Consider the following 26,186-nt stretch of genomic DNA (forward strand, 5'->3'; position numbering starts at 1 on the left):
TTAACAAGATCTCTGTCTCTTCCTCTGTCCACACGTGCCATGCCATTTATTTTATGATGTCATGTGACTCTTTCTGTACACCATGTGATTTGTAACTGCAGAAACCATGTTTCCACTGAAATTTTGAAAAATATGGCTTTTTCAAATCACCTGAAAAACCACCTCATGCAAGCATAAAACCTCTTTGTTGCCATATTTAAGAGTTTTATTTATGTATTTATTTATTTATTTAATTTTTTAAAACAAAGTGTTTCATTGAGTATATTTTCAATTCACTATTCCAAACTTATTTTTTACAGTGTACAGCACCCCAAGCCCAATCCACTTCCCAAGGCCATGTGTTATGATAACATTTGAAACACTAAAATTTACCATCACACTGAAAAATTGTTGGACCAGCCAACTTTTTTTTCCTTCAGTTTTATCTTTAAAAAGTAAAATGCTTAATTTCACTGAGGTGAGGTGATTGTCATCAGTCATCTTATTTGCTGCTTATTTGGCTGCTTTCAAAATATACTTCAGGCATTTGTCCATCTAAACTGTGAATGAGTTTTGAACTATTTGGCTGAATGTGAGCAAATAATATAAACATAATCACTTCAAAATTTATTAATAAATATTCACTACCAAAACCAGTTTCACTGAATTGTGACAGTCACACACCACCATAATCTTGAAGAGGCAGAGTTAAAAAAAATTCTGGTGCATTAACAGATTACTGCCAATATGTCAGAGAGCACAGTGGACAGTGGGCACCAAAGCTCCCTGAGGTGAAGCAGCAAATCAGATCCAATATGACTTGAGTTAATGACCAAATATTTATGGTCCTTGCTGTATGACATATGCAGCGTGTGTTGCATTGAAATACAGACCTGAAGTTAAACACCTTTGTGCAGACAAACATGTGCTGCTGTCATGACTAAACACATTCAAAGAGCAGGATCACATGCATGATTAACAAAGAGAAACCAGCACGGTGCCCCCACATGACAGTCAATACACTCACATTTACCGTAATGCTGATTTATTGGCACCCGATCACCACGATGGATAAAGTTCTCCTCTCCAGTGGATTTTTCCACCTCATCAAGAGCTGTGTTTGGACTGCAGAAACGAGGAAACCGATTCTGCTGTAATGAGAGAAAGACAAAGGCACACTTGAATGAGAACCTGAGAGCGTAACAATAGTCGGAGACAATCCAACCATGTGGATCCTGTTTCCTTTCTCTGCTTACACAAAGGAAACCTTCAGCTTCAATGCACCAAATTTGTGATGTTAAAACACTCCTATTCCAAGAAAAATCAAATGTGAGACTTTTTCAAAAATAACAACCTATCCATTTCAAGATATAGACCTCATTTTAAAATTGGGAAAAAATTTAATTAATTAATAATAATAATAAACTGATTTCTTTACTGCCTAGTACACAACAACACAATAACATTTGACAGTGCTCACTCAATAACCAAATTACTGTAAAAACATGATTAAATGCAACCTAAGACACCACCTACAAGAAATTATGGAATATTTCAAATGAAAAATGATTACACTTGTGCTTATTTCGTGATACGATTTATAAATGTTAGATACTATTATATAGATTATTATTATTAAGTCTCAGTTACATTATATGTGCCTAAAAGTATTCTGGGGACACAAAGTGAACCCTATTGCAATATTTTGCGATTCTGCTGTAGAGATGATGTAGTTGACAAAAAGAGACAGTGGATTTTGCACACAAGAACACAAGTAAGCCTTTTGCTAATGCATCGCAAAGCACAAATATTTGGCACAATATGTGACAAAATGCTTGCTACTTAAATTATTTAACACATGACCTTTTGTTCCACAAACTGCAGAATGATCAAGTAAATTGAGTTGAACTTGACACCACACGTTATGACAGTTAACAACTGAGATATAACACAAATCAAAGTTTGGAGCAAAGACAAAACTGACCCATAGAACAAAAGACCTAAAAATGAATGCATGTGCATTCGTTTATAAAACTGCAGATCTGATCCAAAAAGTCTACGGAAAAAATAACCCAGACTGTTTAAAATGTAGAATGAAACAAGAACCGAACCAGAATTATGAATACACACTGCTGACACGTAATGCTTCATTTGAAAGATTAAGAGAGCAGCAACAGGTCTCATATTACAGTTATTTATACTCCGAATTACTGTTAACTTCAACAAATAATATAGAGAAAAAAAACTGATCACATAGGAAGATGCTAATATGTCTGAATTTTCTCTCCATCCTTTCTATTGTGCCCACAAGAGCACCTGTACATAATAATTGGACATCTTCAGTGTCGTCAGAGAATCTTGGGTACTGCTGGAGTACTTTGTGTTAAATGAGCATTTACTCAGGGAGACTTTGATGAGGTGTAGCAAGGTGAAGTCCAGACTGAAATATGTTCCTGCTGTTTGGCTAGTGGGGATTCCCCTGTGGTGAACCTTGTAGAACACTGAATGAGAGTTCCGGTGTTCAAATCTCAGTTACACAAGGGAATGTTCCAGTGTGTCGATGCATCCATAAACTGTGAGGACTATATGTTGCAGAAGGCATTCATGTTCTTAGTCCGTTCCTTTCTAAGTAAGATTAGTTTTCCAGCAGCAATCATCAGACAGTTAAAGCCATTTGTCAAGGTCATCAGAGCCAAACTGTCGAAGATGTGGACATGTCAGTGTTACTTACAGTCCACATCTGTCCAGCATCAAATCTGTTCCTCTGTCTGTGTACTAGATGATCTTTAGCAGACGAAACAGCAGGATTTGTTTGTGCCCTTAAATCTTACAGCACTGTGACAGTTTTAACGAAACACAGCAGATGGTGTTTATATGTATGAAATGATACGCTCTCCATTCTCAGAGACACTAATTGAAAAAGACCTGATGTAGATGCTGTCGTCCCGCATCAGCCTGCCGTTTCATCATCCTGTCTTCTCCTTTTAATTCCACTCCCTCCTCACATCTCACACTCCTGTTAACCTTTTCCGGCTCTTTTCTCCATCAAATATGTTTCCTCGTCTACATCATCTCGTACTTTCCGTTATCCGTTATCCGTTCCGTTTCCCTCTGGCAGATCATGAGCAGCCAGGAAAGCAGGCTGACTGGGTGACTGTGAGGAGGAAGCGTAGCCCTAAACAGAAGCCCCGTGTACACCGCCAACCCGTTCACATTTCTAACCGTTTTTCCCCACTCGACGACACACCCGCCGAGGATCAAACTCTGGTTATTGGCGACTGTTTTGAGAAATGTGAAGTTAGCGACACCAGCAACCATAGTCATTTGTCTTCCGGGGGCCAGAGCAGGCGACACTGAAGGAAATTTGAAACTGCTGGCTAAGGCTAAGCGTAAATTTGGTAAGATTGTAATTCACGTCGGCAGTAATGACACCTGGTTACGCCAATCGGAGGTCAGTAAAATTAACATTGAATCGGTGTGTAACTTTGCAAAAACAATGTCGGACTCTGTAGTTTTCTCTGGGCCCCTCCCCAATCGGACCGGGAGTGACATGTTAGCCGCATGTTCTCCTTGAATTGCTGGCTGTCTGAGTGGTGTCCAAAAAATGAGGTGGGCTTCATAGATAATTGGCAAAGCTTCTGGGGAAAACCTGGTCTTGTTAGGAGAGACGGCATCCATCCCACTTTGGATGGAGCAGCTCTCATTTCTAGAAATCTGGCCAATTTTCTTAAATCCTCCAAACCGTGACTATCCAGGGTTGGGACCAGGAAGCAGAGTTGTAGTCTTACACACCTCTCTGCAGCTTCTCTCCCCCTGCCATCGCCTCATTACCCCATCCCCATAGAGACGGTGCCTGCTCCCAGACCACCAATAACCAGCAAAAATCTATTTAAGCATAAAAATTCAAAAAGAAAAAATAACATAGCACCTTCAACTGCACCACAGACTAAAACAGTTAAATGTGGTCTATTAAACATTAGGTCTCTCTCTTCTAAGTCCCCGTTAGTAAATGATATAATAATTGATCAACATATTGATTTATTCTGCCTTACAGAAACCTGGTTACAGCAGGATGAATATGTTAGTTTAAATGAGTCAACACCCCCGAGTCACACTAACTGCCAGAATGCTCGTAGCACAGGCCGAGGCGGAGGATTAGCAGCAATCTTCCATTCCAGCTTATTAATTAATCAAAAACCCAGACAGAGCTTTAATTCATTTGAAAGCTTGACTCTTAGTCTTGTCCATCCAAATTGGAAGTCCCAAAAACCAGTTTTATTTGTTATTATCTATCGTCCACCTGGTCGTTACTGTGAGTTTCTCTGTGAATTTTCAGACCTTTTGTCTGACTTAGTGCTTAGCTCAGATAAGATAATTATAGTGGGCGATTTTAACATCCACACAGATGCTGAGAATGACAGCCTCAACACTGCATTTAATCTATTATTAGACTCAATTGGCTTTGCTCAAAATGTAAATGAGTCCACCCACCACTTTAATCATATCTTGTTCTGACTTATGGTATGGAAACTGAAGACTTAACAGTATTCCCTGAAAACTCCCTTCTGTCTGATCATTTCTTAATAACATTTACATCTCGTCAATAGTTTTATATCCTCATTGAAGACAACTTTGGATGCTGTAGCTCCTCTGAAAAAGAGAGCTTTAAATCAGAAGTGCCTGACTCCATGGTATAACTCACAAACTCGCAGCTTAAAGCAGATAACCCATAAGTTGGAGAGGAAATGTCGTCTCACTAATTTAGAAGATCTTCACTTAGCCTGGAAAAAGAGTCTGTTGCTCTATAAAAAAGCCCTCCGTAAAGCTAGGACATCTTACTACTCATCACTAATTGAAGAAAATAAGAACAACCCCAGGTTTCTTTTTAGCACTGTAGCCAGGTTGACAAAGAGTCAGAGCTCTACTGAGCCGAGTATTCCTTTAACTTTAACTAGTAATGACTTCATGATTTTCTTTGCTAATAAAATTTTAACTATTAGAGAAAAAATTACTCATAACCATCCCAAAGACATATCGTTATCTTTGGCTGCTTTCAGTGATGCCAGTATTTGGTTAGACTCTTTCTCTCCAATTGTTCTGTCTGAGTTATTTTCATTAGTTACTTCATCCAAACCATCAACATGTCTATTAGACCCCATTCCTACCAGGCTGCTCAAGGAAGCCCTACCATTATTTAATGCTTCGATCTTAAATATGATCAATCTATCTTTATTAGTTGGCTATGTACCACAGGCTTTTAAGGTGGCAGTAATTAAACCATTACTTAAAAAGCCATCACTTGACCCAGCTATCTTAGCTAATTATAGGCCAATCTCCAACCTTCCTTTTCTCTCAAAATTCTTGAAAGGGTAGTTGTAAAACAGCTAACTGATCATCTGCAGAGGAATGGTCTATTTGAAGAGTTTCAGTCAGGTTTTAGAATTCATCATAGTACAGAAACAGCATTAGTGAAGGTTACAAATGATCTTCTTATGGCCTCAGACAGTGGACTCATCTCTGTGCTTGTTCTGTTAGACCTCAGTGCTGCTTTTGATACTGTTGACCATAAAATTTTATTACAGAGATTAGAGCATGCCATAGGTATTAAAGGCACTGCGCTGCGGTGGTTTGAATCATATTTATCTAATAGATTACAATTTGTTCATGTAAATGGGGAATCTTCTTCACAGACTAAGGTTAATTATGGAGTTCCACAAGGTTCTGTGCTAGGACCAATTTTATTCACTTTATACATGCTTCCCTTAGGCAGTATTATTAGACGGCATTGCTTAAATTTTCATTGTTATGCAGATGATACCCAGCTTTATCTATCCATGAAGCCAGAGGACACACACCAATTAGCTAAACTGCAGGATTGTCTTACAGACATAAAGACATGGATGACCACTAATTTCCTGCTTTTAAACTCAGATAAAACTGAAGTTATTGTACTTGGCCCCACAAATCTTAGAAACATGGTGTCTAACCAGATCCTTACTCTGGATGGCATTACCCTGACCTCTAGTCATACTGTGAGAAATCTTGGAGTCATTTTTGATCAGGATATGTCATTCAATGCGCATATTAAACAAATATGTAGGACTGCTTTTTTGCATTTATGCAATATCTCTAAAATTAGAAAGGTCTTGTCTCAGAGTGATGCTGAAAAACTAATTCATGCATTTATTTCCTCTAGGCTGGACTATTGTAATTTATTATTATCAGGTTGTCCTAAAAGTTCCCTGAAAAGCCTTCAGTTAATTCAAAATGCTGCAGCTAGAGTACTAACGGGGACTAGAAGGAGAGAGCATATCTCACCCATATTGGCCTCTCTTCATTGGCTTCCTGTTAATTCTAGAATAGAATTTAAAATTCTTCTTCTTACTTATAAGGTTTTGAATAATCAGGTCCCATCTTATCTTAGGGACCTCATAGTACCATATCACCCCAATAGAGCGCTTCGCTCTCAGGCTTACTTGTAGTTCCTAGGGTTTGTAAGAGTAGAATGGGAGGCAGAGCCTTCAGCTTTCAGGCTCCTCTCCTGTGGAACCAGCTCCCAATTCAGATCAGGGAGACAGACACCCTCTCTACTTTTAAGATTAGGCTTAAAACTTTCCTTTTTGGTAAAGCTTATAGTTAGGGCTGGATCAGGTGACCCTGAACCATCCCTTAGTTATGCTGCTATAGACTTAGACTGCTGGGGGGTTCCCATGATGCACTGAGTGTTTCTTTCTCTTTTTGCTCTGTATGCACCACTCTGCATTTAATCATTAGTGATTGATCTCTGCTCTCTTCCACAGCATGTCTTTTTCCTGGTTCTCTCCCTCAGCCCCAACCAGTCCCAGCAGAGGACTGCCCCTCCCTGGGCCTGGTTCTGCTGGGGGTTTCTTCCTGTTAAGGGGGAGTTTTTCCTTCCCACTGTCGCCAAGTGCTTGCTCACAGGGGGTCGTTTTGACCGTTGGGGCTTTTACGTAATTATTGTATGGCCTTGCCTTACAATATGAGGTGCCTTGGGGCAACTGTTTGTTGTGATTTGGCGCTATATAAATAAAATTGATTGATTGATTGATCCCGCACTGTCCCCATTCATCTTATCTATCCTCTCTACCCCTTTTCAACATCTGTTCTTTTTTGCATCCCAGCCGCTGTGTGTTAATCAACCTATTCGCAGTGCAACTTGAGGTAGCAATGAACCTGATCAAAACCTGCTGCTGCAGCACCAAACACAATCAGACAGCACTGAGGACAGAGAGAAATCAGAGATGAGGGAAAGACTGAGTCTGGCCTGAAAGGAAGAAACAGTTGGAAAGCACCTTCAGTGTGAAAGTTTTTTTTTTTTTTGGTGACTCATTGGTTCTCTCCTGGTCACACCGCTGCACACCAGACCTCAGGATGCCTGCTGCTGCTGCTGTGTCTCATCGACTGTGAGGGATTAAACTCTTAATCTGCCACACTGAGCCCTGATATTATTCCTGACCCAGCTGCAGCTGTGCATATCATATTTGTTTGCAGCTTTCTGATGTGGTCCAGCACGTACACGTGCATGAGATAAATAGTGGACAATTGAGAGCTTTCCAAGTGAAATACCAAAATCATCATTTTCTAGGAATTAAAGGACCCTATCGGTTGTTGTGACATTTGAGTTCAAATATAGAGGTATAGAAGTATCAAATACAGCTTCTTACCTCCAACTGTTTTCTTCATCTAAAACAAAAGGAACCTGAACCTGAACCTGGTTCACCTTTTAAATGATTTTTTTCTGGTACCTGAAATCTTCTTGTGAGGGGTAATCTATCATAGTGAACAATGACACTGTGCTGGGTTTTATCTAAATCATATATCTTGGATCCTATTTGCAGCAGAATGTGCTGAGACAAGAATCTTAATGTCAGAATGTCTCCATTTAAGAATGAGTCCAATCTGTCACTTTACAGCAGTGGTTCTCAATCTAATGTATGGTTAAAGCAGTTAAAGTAACAGTAAGTGGTCAACCTGAGTGTAACTGACAGTAAATACTTGTAATTGAGTAATTTACAAAAAAACACATGTGATCTCACCCACTGAAGTGTTTTACCCCATGACATGACATCATAAAGAAAAAAAAAGCTTTTCTACTCTGATGAGATTGTAAAGGAACGTCAGTTTTGACTGATGACATCATAAATGAAAACCAAACATTCTGTTCTAATGATGCACAGGAAACTTAGTTTTGACTCATGATATCATAAAGGAAAGCTAAACATTCTACTCTGATGACTTTGTAAAGAAAAATCACCAGTTTTTGGCTCATGACCTTGAAAAGAAAAACTGAACATTCTACTCTGATAACAATGTAAAGGAATTTCTGTATTTTTTGGCAAATGGCATCATCAAAGAAAACTTAACATTCTGGCCCCATGACATCATAAAGAAAATTCTAATATTCTAGCGGAATGGGATGGTGATGGTCTAGCGGTTAAGCGGTGGGCTTGAGAGCAGAGAATCCTCGGTTCAAGCCCCCGTCTGGCTGAAAACTCACTAAGGCCACTTGGGCAACATCCTTAATCCCCAAGTTGCTCATGATGTGTAGTGAGTGCCTTGCAGCACCCTGACATCGGTGTGAATGCGATGCATTACTGAAAAATGCTTCTGATTCAAATGAAAAAGCAGCATGTAAATGCAGTCCATTTAATGACCCATCTTACAAAAAACATCACAAGTTTCATTTCTAATTGAAACAGCCAGGGCTCATGTTTTTTAAATAAGTATACTTGCACTCATGTCTACACTTATGGGCATGTTGGTCTTATAATGAAGGGTGGTCAGGAGCAGTGCTGGTGGATTGGTGTTGTAAAGCAGCAGAAAGTGGTCACATCATAGATCAACAAAAGCCGATATGCATGACAAAGATGGGTTCATGACATGTGTACGCTCTGTTTGGACACACAGGGTCATGAATTAGATTTCATATTCCTCATCTTCACTCAACACAAGACTTTAAGAACATTTTACACCTTTAATAACTCTGTTTTGTTGTTTTTCTTCCTCACTGGGTTTCAGATGAAGAACACCAAGACAGGGCTGACCATGCCCAATTTCTCCAATCACAGCCACATAAGTCCATAACTTCTCCTGTGTTGTCTGGGTGTTTTGGTGGCTTTCCTCACTCTTATACTTCTTGCACAGTCACTCAGTTTTTCAGAACTGTCTACTCCATGCAGATTTACCATAAAGTACCATACCGTTTGTATTTCTTTGTAATTAATGTAAATAAAGTCCAAGACATATTCAGTGGCACCTTTACCATCAGAGAACCTCGTCCAAAACTGCCACAAAAGACTCCAAGCTGTCATTGATGTTAAAGGGGAAATACACAGTATTAAGAACAGGGGTATGTTAACTTTTGATCAGGTTCATTTGGGTAGTTCAATGGCATTTTGATTTAAAAGGAGGAAACACAGTTGATTGACAATAAATCAATCAATCAATTTTTTTTTTATATAGCGCCAAATCACAACAAACAGTTGCCCCAAGGCGCTTTATATTGTAAGGCAAGGCCATACAATAATGATGTAAAACCCCAACGGTCAAAACGACCCCCTGTGAGCAAGCACTTGGCTACAGTGGGAAGGAAAAACTCCCTTTTAACAGGAAGAAACCTCCAGCAGAACCAGGCTCAGGGAGGGGCAGTCTTCTGCTGGGACTGGTTGGGGCTGAGGGAGAGAACCAGGAAAAAGACATGCTGTGGAGGGGAGCAGAGATCGATCACTAATGATTAAATGCAGAGTGGTGCATACAGAGCAAAAAGAGAAAGAAACAGTGCATCATGGGAACCCCCCAGCAGTCTACGTCTATAGCAGCATAACTAAGGGATGGTTCAGGGTCACCTGATCCAGCCCTAACTATAAGCTTTAGCAAAAAGGAAAGTTTTAAGCCTAATCTTAAAAGTAGAGAGGGTGTCTGTCTCCCTGATCTGAATTGGGAGCTGGTTCCACAGGAGAGGAGCCTGAAAGCTGAAGGCTCTGCCTCCCATTCTACTCTTACAAACCCTAGGAACTACAAGTAAGCCTGCAGTCTGAGAGCGAAGCGCTCTATTGGGGTGATATGGTACTACGAGGTCCCTAAGATAAGAAGGGACCTGATTATTCAAAACCTTATAAGTAAGAAGAAGAATTTTAAATTCTATTCTAGAATTAACAGGAAGCCAATGAAGAGAGGCCAATATGGGTGAGATATGCTCTCTCCTTCTAGTCCCCGTCAGCACTCTAGCTGCAGCATTTTGAATTAACTGAAGGCTTTTTAGGGAACTTGTAGGACAACCTGATAATAATGAATTACAATAGTCCAGCCTAGAGGAAATAAATGCATGAATTAGTTTTTCAGCATCACTCTGAGACAAGACCTTTCTGATTTTAGAGATATTGCGTAAATGCAAAAAAGCAGTCCTACATATTTGTTTAATATGCGCTTTGAATGACATATCCTGATCAAAAATGACTCCAAGATTTCTCACAGTATTACTAGAGGTCAGGGTAATGCCATCCAGAGTAAGAATCTGGTTAGACACCATGTTTCTAAGATTTGTGGGGCCAAGTACAATAACTTCAGTTTTATCTGAGTTTAAAAGCAGGAAATTAGAGGTCATCCATGTCTTTATGTCTGTAAGACAATCCTGCAGTTTAGCTAATTGGTGTGTGTCGTCTGGCTTCATGGATAGATAAAGCTGGGTATCATCTGCGTAACAATGAAAATTTAAGCAATACCGTCTAATAATACTGCCTAAGGGAAGCATATATAAAGTGAATAAAATTGGTCCTAGCACAGAACCTTGTGGAACTCCATAATTAACTTTAGTCTGTGAAGAAGATTCCCCATTTACATGAACAAATTGTAATCTATTAGACAAATATGATTCAAACCACCGCAGCGCAGTGCCTTTAATACCTATGGCATGCTCTAATCTCTGTAATAAAATTTTATGGTCAACAGTATCAAAAGCAGCACTGAGGTCTAACAGAACAAGCACAGAGATGAGTCCACTGTCCGAGGTCATAAGAAGATCATTTGTAACCTTCACTAATGCTGTTTCTGTACTATGATGAATTCTAAAACCTGACTGAAACTCTTCAAATAGACCATTCCTCTGCAGATGATCAGTTAGCTGTTTTACAACTACCCTTTCAAGAATTTTTGAGAGAAAAGGAAGGTTGGAGATTGGCCTATAATTAGCTAAGATAGCTGGGTCAAGTGATGGCTTTTTAAGTAATGGTTTAATTACTGCCACCTTAAAAGCCTGTGGTACATAGCCAACTAACAAAGATAGATTGATCATATTTAAGATCGAAGCATTAAATAATGGTAGGGCTTCCTTGAGCAGCCTGGTAGGAATGGGGTCTAATAAACATGTTGATGGTTTGGATGAAGTAACTAATGAAAATAACTCAGACAGAACAATCGGAGAGAAAGAGTCTAACCAAATACCGGCATCACTGAAAGCAGCCAAAGATAACGATACGTCTTTGGGATGGTTATGAGTAATTTTTTCTCTAATAGTTAAAATTTTGTTAGCAAAGAAAGTCATGAACTCATTACTAGTTAAAGTTAATGGAATACTCAGCTCAATAGAGCTCTGACTCTTTGTCAGCCTGGCTACAGTGCTGAAAAGAAACCTGGGGTTGTTCTTATTTTCTTCAATTAGTGATGAGTAGAAAGATGTCCTAGCTTTACGGAGGGCTTTTTTATAGAGCAACAGACTCTTTTTCCAGGCTAAGTGAAGATCTTCTAAATTAGTGAGACGCCATTTCCTCTCCAACTTACGGGTTATCTGCTTTAAGCTACGAGTTTGAGAGTTATACCATGGAGTCAGACACTTCTGATTTAAAGCTCTCTTTTTCAGAGGAGCTACAGCATCCAAAGCTGTCTTCAATGAGGATGTAAAACTATTGACGAGATACTCTATCTCCCTTACAGAGTTTAGGTAGCTATTCTGCACTGTGTTGTTATATGGCATTAGAGAACATAAAGAAGGAATCATATCCTTAAACCTAGTTACAGCGCTTTCTGAAAGACTTCTAGTGTAATGAAACTTATTCCCTACTGCTGGGTAGTCCATCAGAGTAAATGTAAATGTTATTAAAAAATGATCAGACAGAAGGGAGTTTTCAGGGAATACTGTTAAGTCTTCTATTTCCATACCATAAGTCAGAACAAGATCTAAGATATGATTAAAGTGGTGGGTGGACTCATTTACTTTTTGAGCAAAGCCAATAGAGTCTAATAATAGATTAATGCAGTGTTGAGGCTGTCATTCTCAGCATCTGTGTGGATGTTAAAATCGCCCACTATAATTATCTTATCTGAGCTAAGCACTAAGTCAGACAAAAGGTCTGAAAATTCACAGAGAAACTCACAGTAACGACCAGGTGGACGATAGATAATAACAAATAAAACTGGTTTTTGGGACTTCCAATTTGGATGGACAAGACTAAGAGACAAGCTTTCAAATGAATTAAAGCTCTGTCTGGGTTTTTGATTAATTAATAAGCTGGAATGGAAGATTGCTGCTAATCCACCGCCCCGGCCCGTGCTACGAGCATTCTGACAGTTAGTGTGACTCGGGGGTGTTGACTCATTTAAACTAACATATTCATCCTGCTGTAACCAGGTTTCTGTTAGGCAGAATAAATCAATATGTTGATCAATTATTATATCATTTACCAACAGGGACTTAGAAGAGAGAGACCTAATGTTTAATAGACCACATTTAACTGTTTTAGTCTGTGGTGCAGTAGAAGGTGCTATATTATTTTTTCTTTTTGAATTTTTATGCTTAAATAGATTTTTGCTGGTTATTGGTAGTCTGGGAGCAGGCACCGTCTCTACGGGGATGGGGTAATGAGGGGATGGCAGGGGGAGTGAAGCTGCAGAGAGGTGTGTAAGACTACAACTCTGCTTCCTGGTCCCAACCCTGGATAGTCACGGTTTGGAGGATTTAAGAAAATTAGCCAGATTTCTAGAAATGAGAGCTGCTCCATCCAAAGTGGGATGGATGCCGTCTCTCCTAACAAGACCAGGTTTTCCCCAGAAGCTTTGCCAATTATCTATGAAGCCCACCTCATTTTTTGGACACCACTCAGACAGCCAGCAATTCAAGGAGAACATGCGGCTAAACATGTCACTCCCGGTCTGATTGGGGAGGGGCCCAGAGAAAACTACAGAGTCCGACATTGTTTTTGCAAAGTTACACACCGATTTAATGTTAATTTTAGTGACCTCCGATTGGCGTAACCGGGTGTCATTACTGCCGACGTGAATTACAATCTTACCAAATTTACGCTTAGCCTTAACCAGCAGTTTCAAATTTCCTTCAATGTCGCCTGCTCTGGCCCCCGGAAGACAATTGACTATGGTTGCTGGTGTCGCTAACTTCACATTTCTCAAAACAGAGTCGCCAATAACCAGAGTTTGATCCTCGGCGGGTGTGTCGTCGAGTGGGGAAAAACGGTTAGAGATGTGAACGGGAGATGTAAATGGCTTCACCCAACCACTAACCATAAGTGAAAAAAAGTTTTTGTGTTGTCATTCATATTCTCTTAAAAATGGCCAAAAAAGCAAAAATTCTGCCAGGGTATGTAAACTTTTGAGCACAACTGTAAAAACACCACATTTATCAAGCAGGCAATACAAATATGATCCGTCTGTTCCTCTGTAGATGACCCATGGTCACTGAGGTACAGTCATGAAATGACATGAATGAGAAGCAGTGTGCTCTGATCATGTCCACATCTGCTGGCGGCATCCAGCTGGCACGCCACAGGACTTACACCGCGTCATGTGGAACAGAGCTCACGTGGGTGGTGTGACAGTCAGATCGCCCACTGTGTGTTATGATCTGATGGTCCGTTTCAACTTGGGTGCAGCCCATCACCAGAGTGATGTATGCTTTTATTTATGTCCACGTGATGGCAAAACGTAGACACGCACGAACAGTGGGCAGTTGTTAGTCCATGTCTGTCCAAACACAGTACATGTTGTCCAGTTGGGATGTCCAGATCCACAGATCTCCACAGCTGCTTCTGTCGGCGGCCACACCTCCTGTCACTTTAGTGCACACACCAAAGCCACACTTGTGGGGCACTTACACAAATTTCACTGCCAGCACGACAGTGATTGTCTGCTGACTGTTGTCATGTTAATCATGTGAATGGCCACACACTTTCTAAGTGCAAAATGAGCAGTGTTAGATGTTCGTGCCTGTCACCTGGAATTTGGCCAACAAAACCTGTCATTCAAGCTGTTGAGGGCTGTGTCCACTAGGGGCAGAAAAAAACTCTCTTAAATTGCTCATCTGGAGTGGATCAGGTTTCTTCACTGCCCTCATACAGGAACTGATGGATTGTTTTTCGCTGTCTTTTTTCTGGAAATGTCCTGTGGGTCTTGAGGCTTTCTGCTATCTCTCTAGCATCACTTTGAACTGCAGCAAGTCCACTTTCTCTTAATTTCTCCAGATAGACTCTCAACGGGCTTGCTTTTGTTTTAGGTGTTTCAAGAGAAACACTGGGACTCTGCAGAATCTTGCTGACCTGGTTGATCTGATACAAAATATTATACCAGATTACAGTGCACATGTCATGAGTTCAGCCTTTACGCTGGTTGCTGTGGACATTGTATCACAGTCCTTCTTCTGCACTGAAAGGATTTGGAGGCCAGACAGTGCTTGAAAGAGCTCTGGCAGGTGGTAACGGACAACTTTCACACTGTCAAGCTGGGCTTCCCATTTGGTCAGTGACAAAGATTTTACTGTTATGTTCCTGTAAAACTGCCCAGCACAGAGAAGCTAAAAAGATTATACCATCTCTGAAGGGACACTACTGAAGATTTGGCAGCATCTACTGCAACCAGATTAAGCGTGTGACTGCTGCATGGGACACACTAATCTTGTTTGAACACCTTGTTCATGTCCCATCATGTTGCTCCCATTATCATAAGATTGTCTCCGATGTTCAAGTTGAGATTATCCAACTTCTCCAAAAGTGTCTCACATAGACCTCTTCCATTGGTGTCTCCAACATCTACAAATCCAATGAAATGTTTAAATATAGATGCACCAACTGATGGCTCACATTTCACCACTCTCAAGACAATAGAAAGTTGTTCAGTGTGGCTAATGTTGGCAGTACAATCCGTTATGTCAGAAAAGTACTTTGCGTTTTTCACCTGTCTGACTATCTCCTTACTTATTTTGTCTCCCATCGATGATATGATTTTGCTTTGAATTTCATTGCTGAGGTAGTCCATCTTTGTTTGTGTGGTTTGAACCCCACTCAAATGTTCGTTCATGATTGGATCAAATTGTGCCATCAACTGACCAAGCCAACCAATCGCAGAACAAAACTTGGAAGAAAAAATAAAGTTGATTGAGCTGGAAATTTGAGTTGTCCTTGCATCCTTTGGGGTTGAACAAGAGGAGGACTTCACACTCATTGTTGTCATTGCTGTGGAGTACATTTTGGCAGCCATATGGGGGCCCCCTAGTGACCGGGGCTCCAAGAAACTGCTTGGCTTGCTTGTCCTCAAGCCCCGCCCCTGGGGGGTCTATCAGCATCTGACAGGATATGAAAATCAGGTGAAATGGGATGGGGGAGGAGGAGATGTTGCAGGAATGAGGTGCTCAATTCTTTCACCCCAGGGAGATGATCCATTTCCTGGCCAGAAACCTCTTGATTCAGAGTCCACCATATGAATAGCAATGCACCACCTTCAAGTGCCCACAGCTCTCACAGGCAATGACAGATGGCAACCTGATTGGTTGAATTCATGTTCATGTTCAAAGGACTTAGGTTTAGTGTCTCAGTTAATCAACACTAAACACTAACAACACTAAACCTAACTCCTTTATGCCTTAGTTCACTATCAAACACACCGCATGCAAATAGCAACGTGGAGTTGGACAAACACCAATTGCACTACTGTCTCATCAAGATCAGGCTAAAAGGCTATGACATGAAAATCAAATCAAGATCACTGACAAAGATCAGCAATCAGAATCAAAGATCAGAACCAAAGGTGAATGTTCATGACTTAAATGGAATCAAATGTGAGTGCAGTTCTTTGGCAGATGTATACGCTCTCTGTTTGCCCTTCCAGTTTAACTCTTAGATATATGTTGATTTTATCCATTAAAACACTCTGTAATGACTACAGGTAGTATACAAAATAAATGTATTATTATTATATTGCATAATGGCCAATAATAATTAATACATCGCATCTGGAAAGTATTCACAGCGCTTCGCCTTTTTTTGTTATGCCACATCCTTATTCCAAAATGGATTCAATTCATTTTTTCCCTCAAAATTATACACACAATACCCCATAACGACAATGTCAAAAAAGCTATTTTTTTTTAATTTTTGCAAATTTATTAAAAATAAATAAAAATGAAAAAAGAAATTACACGTACATAAGCATTCGCAGCCTTTGCCATGAAGCTCCAAATTGAGCTCAGGTGCATCCTGTTTCCACTGAGCATCCTTGAGATGTTTCTACAGCTTAATTGGAGTCCATCTGGGCTAAATTCAGTTGATTGGACATGATTTAGAAAGACACACACCTGTCTACAAATAAGGTCCCACAATTTAACCTGATGATCACTCTGTTAGAGCTCCGGCATTCCTGTGTGGAGAGAGGAGGACCTTCCAGAAGGACAACCATCTCTGCAGCAATCCACCAATAAGGCATGTATGGTAGAGTGGCCAGACAGAAGCCACTCCTCAGTAAAAGGCACATGACAGCCCACCTGGAGTTTGCCAAAAGGCACCTGAAGGACTCTCGGACCATGAGAAACAAAAATCTCTGGTCTGATGAGACAAAGATTGAACTCTTTGGTGTGAGTGCCAAGCATCATGTTTTGAGAAAAGCAGGTACCATCCGTACAGTGAAGAATGGTGGTGGCAGCATCATGGTGTAAAGATGTTCTTCAGTGGCAGGAACTGGGAGACTAGTCAGGACTGAGGGAAAGATGAATGCAGCAGTGTACAGAGACATCCTGGATGAAAACCTGCTCCAGAGTGCTCTTGACCTCAGACTGGGGTGATGGTTCATCTTTCAGCAGGACAATGACCCTAAGCACACAGCCAAAATATCAAAGCTTCAGGACCACTCTGTGAATGTCCTTGAGTGGCCCAGCCAGAGCCCAGACTTGAATCTGATTGAATGTCTCTAGGGAGATCTAAAAATGGCTGTGCACCGACGCTCTGCATCCAACCTGATGGAGCTTGAGAGGGGCGACAAAGAGGAATGGGCAAAACTGCCCAAAATTTAAAAAACAAAAAACCTTTTTTCATGTTGTCATTATGGGGTGTTGTGAGTAGAATTTTGAAGGGAAAAAAAATAATTTACTCCATTTTGGAATAATAACAAAATGTGGAAAAAGTGAAGTGCTGTGAATACTTTCCAGGTGCACTGTACATACTTAAAAAATAAAGGGCTAAATAAAAGAGTAACCTGGAGAAAAAACCCTCAATATGAAACCAAACAAAATGGAATATAAATTTGCACTTAAGATCCTGATTCCTTTGTCCAAGAAAAGCGTGTAACTATTGCAGCAGATGCTGTGATAAAAATAATCATACTGATTATTGATTAAATAGTGTGCACTATATTACTCTGTGGACGGCTTTCACACCATAACAATAATCACCTTACCTGTGTGTGTTTATGTTTGGGCAATGAAGCACAATATGACAGACAGAATTAAAACGGTGTGTTCACTTTTTGTCAGCTAATGCGCTCAGCTGTGACTGAAACGCCGTGTCCATAGGGAGAAAAAAGCTGAGAAAAGAGTGAGAGCTAATAGCCGCTGTGTGTGATCAGTCTCGTGTTGCATACATCCAGCAGTCAGTGGGTCTGAGCTGCACTGCAGGTCAATGAACAGTGATGGAAAGATTCAATAAACTGAACATTTCTGTCCTCCGCGTGCACACACACCTTTTCAGTTTCCATCTCCTCATTGTGCTAATGTGTTGTCTCTGCTCGGTTAGCAGCCGTAAGGACCCGGACAGAGTGTTTGCTTGCTTTAGCCTGTTCCCTCAAGCCATGCAACCTAATGAGCCGCGTCTCAAGGACAAAGTGTGTGCAGGAGGCCGGCAAAGACAGGAATATTTCTGATTAGAATTCTCTTTATCCTTTTGAACTTTTTAACCTTATGCAAAATTGTTCCACTGCTGCAGGTTGCGGAATGATGCGTGTGGAAGCAGAACAGTCTCAGGATAAAATTTTAATCCCTGGTCTTAATTTGCTCACTGCAGCAGAGATGTTATTGGTCACATGAAGAAACATGATTTTCCTGCACAGCTGATTTTTTTTTTTTCTTTTCCCTGCAACCACAGTTTTTGCTGTTGGACACTCAACAACTCTCCTGAAGGGGTTGTGGTTGCATGGCCTTGCTCAACAGCACTTCAGTGACAGTAATAAGGGATGGACAGACATTATTTTCCACTCAGCGCACTTTGATTTATCCCATCAGTGCAATGTCTCTCTCTCTTGTTCTCTCTCTCAAACCTTTGAAACATGATGGGCAGTAGTATAGTCTTTGAATACAGAAGAGATGGCCCTGCTCTGGGCCTGTGGAGCCCGGGGTCCTGCGGCCTGTTGTGGGGGTAGATGGTGGCTGTGGGGCGCGGGTCTTGGCACTGGGGGGATGGGGGGTCGTGGTCTCCACGGGATGGGTCTCACTCGGGCGGTCTCCTGGTCATGGGCTTTGGTGGTTGGGGTGGGATTCGGGGTGGGGGGGTAGGCTGGGGGGGGAGGATCTTGGGGGGCACTGCTGGCTGCGCTGGGGGGCCTTGCTGTTGGGGGGCCTTGTGCTCTTCCTGGCACCGGGGTCGGGCCTCGCCTCTTGTCTGGGGGCTGGGCCCCGCCCTTGTGTGGCTCGGTGGTCCCTACCTTGTACTTTGGATTCGGTTGCGGTGGCTCCTTTGCTCCCCGTCCTTGCCGCCACTTGCTCCTGCCCTTGGGGGCCATGGCCCGGGTGGCGTGGTTCTGGGGCTCCCCCTATTGGTGGGTCCACGCCGGCACCCTGTGTGCTTCCCTCGGGTTTGGGGCGGCTCCCTGCCACCCTGTGGGGGGGGAGGGGGGGTTGTTGGGGGTGCGTTCCGGCGCCGTCGGGCCGCTCCGCTGTTGGTTTGCTGTGTTGCCCGGTGGCTCTGGGGGCTGCCTTTCCTGGTCCCGTGCCCTTCCGCTGCCCCTTTTCTCCTGGTTCCCGCAGGGCCCTGCATCCTGAACCCACTTCCGTCATCGCTCGTGGCCGGCCGCGTGGCTTCTGACGTGCCGGAGTGGTCCATGTCATATGGTAAGGTTCTGTACTCTTGTCTTGGCCCAACACACCAGCCACAGTAGTGATCGGATATTGAGCTGTGATCTGGGTCTCTGTGTGTGGATGGTTGTGTGATTGTGGCCGTCACCACAATTCGGTTTTTGGGTGCTCTTAAGGGGATTAACACTACGATGTTCTAGATTAGGGTATGAATGCTCACTAATTAGACAACAGTCTGTTGCTGTCACTGTTTGTTCATGTGTTGTTGTTTGTCCTGGTATGTCGTATGGTTGGGGCCCTGTCTCCTCGGTGTCTCACATCACAGTTATTGTCTTCACCACTTGTCTTTTGTTCTTGTCTGTCTTTGTGTTGTTTTGGTGGTCGGTCCTTCCTGATAGAAGTTGTCGGTTGGCTTTGAGTAGGATGTTGTAGGCTGATCGGGAAGGGCGGATGGGGGTCACACACACGCCACATTCACTCATGCACTACATACCTTCTGTCTTGCAAGAATAAATTGCATATATGTGTATTAATGTTCATAAATGGTTCTGCCAGTGTGGCATTTGCCATTACTATATATGCAGACAGGAAAAAAAAAGAATACAGAAGAGATTAATCAGTCTCAAAACTTTCTTTTTGTCCATCCTTCCATCAAGCCATCCATTTTGCACCACTTACCCCTTAAGAAGTCACAGTGAGTACTTGTACGGCCAACTTCAGCAAACACTGAGTGAGAGGCGGAGTACACCAAGGACATACAGCCAATCTTTCCCTTTTATCTCCAGACAGACAGACAGAGATAGATAGATAGATAGATAGATAGATGCGTATCTTGAGTCTGCGATGTCGCAAGATCACTGAGCTGACTAGAGTAACATCACTTGTTTTGTTTTTTACGAGGTACGATCTATTGAGGCGACACATGGTATCACTTATTTTCCTTTCTGCAGCTGAACACAGTAAATTTTGCAGAGTAAAATATACTCTGCCAGGACAACATTAGGTCCTAGTCCAAACGGAGTTAAATATACTCTGCCAGGACAACATTAGGTCCTAGTCCAAACGGAGTTAAATATACTCTATCTTAGTGCTAAATCAACTCTATGACAGTGTAAAATCAATTCCATCATGCTGTGAATGAGTCTTTTTGGAGTTGAAAAACAATAGAGCTAATTTCACTCTATAATAGAGTGTATTTAACTCTATATGGACTGGGACCAAATGTTATCCTGGCAGAGTATATTTTACTCTGCAAAATTTACTGTGAATACGGTGCAAATATTATGATGGTTAGTTAATCAGTTCTTTACAACATTCACAAAACACAATGCTCTTTCTGCACACGCTCATCACACGTTGCTCATAGGGCACCAAAAAAAAAAAATCAAGCTCTTGGATCGGCATAATCAGAGAAGTGGATAAAAACGCACGCCTGTCTCCGTTGTCTCTTGTGAATGAAACAGAGAATCAACAGAGTTTTTTGTTGTTGTTGTTTTTTTTAATCTGGACTCAGTCTGTCAGCATTTGTGCTTAGGGCACCCAAATGGGCAGCACCGGCCCTGACAAAACATGTTGCAAATGTTGGATTTAACTCTTTAGTTCTAATGTGCAAACGTTGTGGTCTTTTTTAAAAAAAAACATTATAACTGTGTATGGTTTGGCTGAGGTGTACGCTCTGCGTAATCAACGAGTCCCAGTGTCAGGAACCGACTCAAAGTCGGTGCTTCATTGCAGATTTGAGAGGGAGCCGCGCCTCCTTAGCGCACCGAGCTTCAGGGTCATCATCATGCTTGACGTGTTTCTGCTGTGCGTCCTTTTGTAATTCCTGAAGGAGAAGCGGGGAGACTTAAAGTGTCACCTGAAGCTCGCGTGCCGTTGCTCGCGTGATCCTCCTGCTGTCACCTTGGCGCCTCGTTTTACGCAAACTCGAACTTGGTTACCTGGATTCTCCTCTGTTCCGCACGACAACAGATCCGACTCCCTCCTCCCTTCCCCTCCTCCTCCTGCAGCACTACTATCTGAACTGTAGCGGGACACTTTCAGCACGGCGGGCGCGCGTAACGGTTCCGCTCTGTCCCTGGCACGTTGGCGCTGACTGTGCGCCTCCACGGGCGCGGATGATGCAGATGTCAAAGAGATGTCCTTCAGTTTTGAACATGTGGCGGCTGAAAATGGGTTTTGACGCCCCGGATCGGTGTTGAGCGGGGACCTTGGAGGCAGCAAGGACACAGAGCAGGAAGAGTGTGAGGTTCTGATCGGGATGGTTCGCTGTAAGTTGTGTTCTGCCTGCATGTTGATTAAAGTGTTGAAGCCCCACGTCGGTGACGTTGTTGTGTTTGCACGAGTAGCATGTAGAAAACTGGAAAAAAGAAAGTACAGTCACTGACATATGTATCATATTAGACGTTAAACTTATTGAGTGTTCGTATTTTTGCGCATAAACACGATTTGTCTTAAAAAAAATCCAAATGAGCGCGCGCGTATGGAGACGCGGTGTGCGTAAAGGCGGCGATTTTCATGCGCTTTAAGTTTAAAGGACAGACAGAAAGAGAGAGGCAGGGACTTACACCACAATAAGGAAACCTGAGCCTTTGTTAAAATGGTAAATCCAGCTCAGTGTTGGACTTCTCATCAATAAAAAGATATCTCAATGCCTGAATTTGACCTCCAGTGACCTCCGAGTATTTCACAGGTGACAGGCATGTCCACATTTTCATATGCAGCAGTTTGCATTTGTAAAATGTGAAGATTACATGCATCATACAATTACACTGTCAGGTATTTTATGAATCAGTTCATCACCCTCATCTCATAAATTACACAAATTGATTAAAGTTTCACATTCTACAGCCCAAAAAACACAGTTTGTCAAAGCTATCCCATTTAAATCCGTTAGTTGATATTTTACTTCAAACCATTTCAACAAATAATAAGACCTGCTTTTAACTGATTTTAAATCCATTAAAAACACTGGTAGGTTATTTTTAACAAGGTTAAAAATGGACTGTTTCCATTTACCCACGTTAGATCCAGTCAGGAGCTGTTTGAAACTGTCTTTAAATAATGGTGTTTCAAGCATTTTGTAATGTGTGCAACCAATCCACGCCATGGAGAAGCTGGAACAAGTCAAATAGTCACTGCACTAAATTTCTGTAGCACTTTTCCATCGAATGGAGAAGGTCAAAGTCCTTTTGCAATGATCACATTCTCTCTCTCTCACTCACTCACACACACACACACACACACACACACACACACACACACACACACACACACACACACACACACACACCACACACACACACACACACACACACACACACACACACACACACACACACACACGCCAAAGTCAGCATTTGTAACATTGGCCAGTAGGTGGTGCTGTGCAGTGAGTAAATCTCACTCCCCTGATGCCAAAAGATGTTTGAGGGACAGATGCTAGAGTCCTTGGGATTGAGCCTCAGTGAAGGACACAACATTGCCTCTTTCAAGGACCCATAATTCCTAGTCTGTAGGGCATAATTCCAGGCCCAGCCTGCATTCACTTAGCTGTGAACAGATGCGTGAATATCGGTCTCTTCAAGCTTTTCGAAGCAATACACACAGCAAACACAGAGGACAAGTTAAGTATTGTTAAGGAGTTAAGTTGGACTTAATAAAAATCATAAGAGTTCATTCACAAAGCTTGCTGCTGGGATGGTGGCCAACATTCTTGTTTCAAGGCCACCCCTGACTGTTCTCCATGTAATGTGGAGTTGAGCCAGGAAGGGCATCAGGAGTAAAACTTTTGCCAAATCAACATGCAGATCCATGTGGGTTCTGCTGTGGTGAAAAAGGGAGAAGCCTAGGGGACTTACTTTACATTTATAAAGTTTGTTGAGTTCTGTTTTATTTCTTCCCTTCATTCTACTTTTTCAAATACTGGTCTTTCAGAACTTACATTAAAACCGTGTTGATGTTTATGTTGACTATTGATGATGTTGATGTTTATGTTGACTATTCCAAAGACACATTGCATTATGGGTCTCTGAAAGACTGAATAGGTTACACATGTTGCCATGTTGGGAAATACCACACAAGGGCCAAACTTTTAAAATCACCAACTTGGATTAAGGACCTTACCCACTGTCCTTCTTGAGTTATTTGTCTGACAGGGAGTTATTTGTCTAACAAAGGATCTTCTGGTCATACACTGCTTTACCCTCCAGGCTACCAACTCCCCAATTTATTCCCACTTTTTAAAAAAGTATGCAGAGCAGGTAGTTCAGTGGAATAGGACATGGACTATCAACCTGGGTTTGATTCTGTCACCCTACCTGTCTGTGTCCTTGAACAAGACACTTCATCTGCATCATCCCAGTCCATCCAGCTGTAAATGGGTGCTAATCTTGGATGGAGATGATAACCTGCAATGGACTGGTGTCCCATCCAGGGGGAGTTGTAGACTTATTTGCTTCATGCTATGGTATCTGGTGATAAGCAGCGGCACCAATGGGCCTTAGGGCCAACACAGGACTCTCTTCTTTTTCAAACATACAAATTTAATGTTCATTTACAGAAGCGTGTTGACAGTTATTTCTATATTGATCGGGTAATCTTTTCGGCACCGATCCAATATATAATGCGATTTGTTTGGAGGGGAAGCCCAGAAAAAATGATAATGTCTCCTGACAAAAACATCAGTTAACTTTCCACTTAGAAAAAAACCCCTTGCCTCCTCCACAGAGAACAGAAATCAATTACTAAATAGTTTATCATGCCCTCCTCCTGGTGTGAAGTGGAAAACACCATCACGTGTTTTATTGGGCCAAAGGTTCTACTGAATATCCCGCAGCATTCTAAACCATCCAGTTACAAACATTTCTGCATCAAAATGATGAAACCAGCAGGTTTCTGAGTCGCAGTCATTGACACTTACAAATGAGGATGGCCTGTGTGCAGATATGCTTATATGATAGATAGAAAAGTGTTACATCATTTACTCTCAGAGATTCCGTGGCTGGTCTGTAAACTGCTGTGGAATATGTTTGAGGGAATATTTTGTTTTCTATCTTACTCAAAAGCTGATGCAAATACAGTTCAGGGCAGCCACCCAAATCTACATCAGTAGAATTATTAGAAATTGGTTACAACAAGCTGTGGAACAAGTCTCAAATAATATTCTCCCAGTTTTATCCTTGGTCTTATTTTTGTTCCTTTTATATATATATATATATATATATATATATATATATATATATATATATATATATATATATATATATATATATATAAACAGTTCAATCCTAACAAAATTCAGTCTTTGACTTTCCACAGATTATCTTTCATCACTTCATTTAACAAGTAGTTTGAAGGCAGACCTGTCTGTAACTGATAAAAACATGAGGAGAGTTCAGTGTTTACAAAAAAAAAGAATTGCAGAATTATATACATTTCAAAAATAATCTCAACACAGAGTTTTTGAAATGTTTGATGGCCTTATAAAGTGAGTTATTTGTGTGTTTTGCATCACATTTTACCACTTAACAAGCAACCTGCACCGATGTACTACTGCTGACAGAAGCAATTTCACTGCAACTTCATTTCAATGAATGGAAAGTCAACTCTCAATACTGCCACAAGATGGCGCTATCAGGCTGGCAAAGTTCATTACCATTGAAATTCATAGTAATTTTATGGCAGCAGCACAACATCTTCAATAGACTATCAGTCACAGTCAATCAATGGGCAAGCATTTATGAATGAAAATGGGATATTTCCTTGGAAACTGTTGATGTATTATGCAAACAATAAATACATGCATACTTTTTAAACCGCTTATCCAGGATCAGGTTGTGGGGGCAACAGCTCCAGCAGGGGACCCTAAACTTCCCTTTCCCGGGCCACATTAACCACCTCTGACTGAGGGATCCCGAGGCGTTGTGGAGATATAATCTCTCCGTCTAGTCTTAGGTCTTCCCCGGGGTCTCCTCCCAGATGGACGTGCCTGGAAAACCTCCCAAGGGAGGCACCCAGGGGGCATCCTTACCAGATACCCGAACCACCTCAGCTGGTTCCTTTCAACGCAAATTAGCAGCATCTCTACTCCAAGCTTCTCATGAATGACCGGCTTCTCACCACATCTGCAAGGGAGACAAGAGCCACCCTCCTGCAGAAATGCATTTCAGCCGCTTGTACCCAGTGTCTAGTTCTTTCGGTCATGACCCAACCCTCATGACCATAGCTGAGAGCAGGAACAAAGACTGACCAGGAGATCGACAGCTTCGCCTTTTGGCTCAGCTCCCTTTTTATTACAACAGCACAGTAAAGCGAATGCAATACTGTCTCTGCTGTGCCAGTTCTCCAGCCAGTCTCATGTTCCAATGTCCCCTCACTCCAGATTTAGAGGTGCTGATCCTCATCCCAGCCGCTTCACAAGCAGTTGTGAACCAACCCAGTGAGTGCTGGAGGTCACAGGCCGATGAAGCCAACAGGACCACATCATGTGCTAAAAGCAGTGATGAGACCTTGAGCCCACCACACTGAAGACCCTTGTCCCCCGACTATGCCTCGATATTCTGTCCATGAATATCACAAACAGGATTGGTGACAACTGCAGCACCTCCCATAGTATCTCTCAGGGTACCCAATCATACGCCTTCTCCAAGTCCACAAAACGCATGTAGACAGGCCCCCTCCAGGATCCTTGTGAGAGTGAAGAGCTGGTCAGTTGTTCCATGGCCAGGACGGAACCCGCATTGTTCCTCTTCAATCAGAGGTTCAACTACCGGCTGAACCCTCCTTTCCAGCACCCTGGAGTAGATTTTACCAGGGAGGCTGTGTAGTGTGATGCACCTGTAATTGTCACACACTCTCTGGTCCCCTTTTTTAAATATGGGGACTACCACCCCAGTTTGCCACTCCTTAGGCA

General features: G+C 41.9%; 1 long non-coding RNA gene across 1 annotated transcript; it reads left to right on the forward strand.

Moving 5' to 3' along the window:
- LOC117516139 lies at window positions 1-24,645 on the forward strand. The gene is made up of 3 exons (XR_004562312.1): window positions 1-84; window positions 10,989-10,992; window positions 24,635-24,645. It is a non-coding gene; the product is annotated as an uncharacterized LOC117516139 (long non-coding RNA).
- Window positions 24,646-26,186: the final 1,541 nt, after the last annotated feature.

This window comes from Thalassophryne amazonica, chromosome 8 (genome assembly GCF_902500255.1).
Source record: "Thalassophryne amazonica chromosome 8, fThaAma1.1, whole genome shotgun sequence".
NCBI lineage: Eukaryota > Metazoa > Chordata > Actinopteri > Batrachoidiformes > Batrachoididae > Thalassophryne > Thalassophryne amazonica.